The sequence below is a fragment of the Chiloscyllium punctatum genome, unplaced genomic scaffold (genome assembly GCF_047496795.1).
Source record: "Chiloscyllium punctatum isolate Juve2018m unplaced genomic scaffold, sChiPun1.3 scaffold_213, whole genome shotgun sequence".
Lineage (NCBI taxonomy): Eukaryota > Metazoa > Chordata > Chondrichthyes > Orectolobiformes > Hemiscylliidae > Chiloscyllium > Chiloscyllium punctatum.
In genome coordinates this window covers 315,001-317,500 of record NW_027309947.1, presented here as the reverse complement: position 1 = coordinate 317,500, position 2,500 = coordinate 315,001, and the positions used below count along the sequence as shown (strand labels likewise).

Here is a 2,500-nt window from a genome sequence, read left to right as displayed (position 1 = left end):
GTCACAAGGGGCGAAGCCCGTTCCACCGTCTCGTCAGTAGTGCCGACCGGTCTGTGATCGACGAGGGGAGCCACACCAGGTCCGGCCCTGCTGCTTGGCGGCACCGCGTCGTCGGGAGCTCGCGACAGACGGAGGGTTTCGGTGTACTCTCCAGCCACGGGAAACGAAGCCGGTGATGCAGGCGCCGGTCTTTCGCTCCCAAATCGGCTGGGTTTACATCGTTGCTATCTAGTCACGCTCCCTTCAAACCCGACGGGGTACCTATTCCCCTCACCCGTCTGTGCGTATACAGCCTCTTTGCACTTGCGGGATGGGGGTGGTGGTTTAAAGACTCTCGAGTTGCCGCCCGTCGGTCTCCGAGCTCCGTGCAGTAGTGATCCCCAGCGAACTGCCAGCAGGGCGAACGAGCGATCCCGCTCTCGGTCGGGGCGCCTGGCGTCGATCGGTGGTCGGTGGCTTGCGGGCAAGCTGCGCTGTGAGTGTGGGAACGAGTATGACGAGCCGTTGCCGCGACTCCCAGTCCACCTCGGCGGTGGCTGGGCCGGGCGGGCGTCTGCTCGGGCGAGTGCCGCCCCCGCCTCCTCGCAGGAAGTCCGCTCGCCGACACGCCGCCACGTGCACGCGTCAGTGACGCTGCCGAACCGATGGCCGTTGCCCGTTCCCGCCTCTGCTTTTCCTAGGGCAAAGCTGCTGCACGCCTCGTGATACTAGGCGGGCGACATGGTGGCGGTGATCCTGCCTCCGTCGCTGCGGTGCGTTGGGGCACGCATCGCCTCTTGGGCGCCCTGTCCTCCTCCCCCCAATAGACGTATGTTTCTGCGGGCCGCACCAGGATGGTGCTCCCCATCGCTTCACGCCACCCTGCTCCGCCCGCACGCCGGCGTGCAGGTGGCTGTAGCTCAAGGTGGGGAGCGTATGTGCGGTCCGGGTCGCTTTCCTCTGGCGAGGGAGAGACCTAAAACAAACTCAGACAACTCTTGACGGTGGATCACTCGGCTCGTGCGTCGATGACGAACGCAGCTAGCTGCGAGAATTAATGTGAATTGCAGGACACATTGATCATCGACACTTTGAACGCACTTTGCGGCCCCGGGTTCTTCCCGGGGCCACGCCTGTCTGAGGGTCGTTTGGCAATCAATCGCACTCGCCTTGGCTGGCGAGAGCGCGGCTGGGGTGTCGCAGAGGACCCGTCCTCTTTGTCCCCCTAAGTTCAGACTCCGGAGCCCTCCGGCGTCGGAGCGCTTGGCCTTTCCCCCCCACCCTGCACATTCCGTTCGTCAGGCTCGACGCCATCCCCCCGCCGGGGAGCGCGGCCTGGCGTCCGTCTGTGTCGTGGCAGTGGGGCCAGCACGGCTGTCACCGGTCCCAGAATGGCTGTCGGTGGTTCACACTGTGTGTGTGTGCCAACCCTCCTGGTCTCTGGGACACGGAGCTGCCACGAAGTGTTGAGCCTCCAGTGGGGGGTCTGCCTAAGCTCTGCACGTCCGCATTGGGTCCGTCTCTCGGTTGGCTGGCAGTGGAAAGAGTGAAGGGAGCCGCGGAGGTCCGGTGCTGGTGCGCCGCCGGCCTGACCGTGGAGCTCGCCGGTTTGACACGCTGACCCGACTCGATGGTTGATCGATTGAGAGTGCTGGGAGCTGCAGGCCGCCCGCTGCTGCAGCCGCCCGTCTCGTGGTTCGTCCTCGGCCTTAAGTGGCCGGCGGGGCGTCTGATCCTGTCTCCCCTGCTGGCGCCGAGTGCCTGGCCGAGGGAGGAGGTTTTCGTCGAACGCTGTGACTTGGACGGTCGCACGCGCGTGGATCGCTGGCTCTTGGCTCTCCCGTTCAGTCCGCACGTTTTCCGCTCCGTCCTGCCACCGGTCTCGGGAGGTACGGAGGGGTTGGCGGGCGTGGTGTGTGCTCCGTCACCGTGCAGGCACACCTACCACGCCGTCGGCCGACCCCCGCACGGTCCTCCTGGCCATCGGGAGGACGGCGGAACGTCGGGCTGTCGGGGGCCAAGTCGCCAGAAGGCCACCGCTGTGTCTTCCGTACCCTGTCACCGTCGGCGTGCCTTCCTCAACTCGTCCGGCTCGGGGCCGCTGGGTTCAGGAGCGGCGTCGCCCGCCGGCCCCACTGAAGGCCGTGCCGTTCCGCGGCTGGCGATCGATGTGCGTGGCGTGCCTGCGCGACCGTTCGCCACTTGAGCCTCGGCACTCCTCTCTCCCTCTCTCTGACCGTCGGGCAGTCTCTGTCTGCTGGTGCCTCGCACGTCCCGGGCGGCGGGTCGTCACCCCCGCGACCGGGCCTCCGGCAAGGCAGGAATCAGGCTGACCCTTCCGCTCGAGTAAGCAGCCGGCACTTCCGAGTTTCGCCTCCCGCCGTGGACGGGGGAGGGTCTCCGGTCCCGTGGAATTGCGCCGAGCACGTCCCCGCGCGTGGACGCGGCGGCGCTGGAGGCGGCAGGGGCGGCCACTCGTCGACACCATCGCTGGCCAAGGGTGGTGAGCGACGTGCGGGTG

General features: G+C 67.0%; 1 non-coding gene across 1 annotated transcript; it reads left to right on the top strand.

Annotated features, from left to right (window-relative positions):
• The first annotated feature begins 972 nt into the window (after positions 1-972).
• Positions 973-1,126, top strand: LOC140471971 (5.8S ribosomal RNA). The gene has a single exon (XR_011957305.1). It is a non-coding gene; the product is annotated as a 5.8S ribosomal RNA (ribosomal RNA).
• The last annotated feature ends 1,374 nt before the right edge of the window (positions 1,127-2,500 follow it).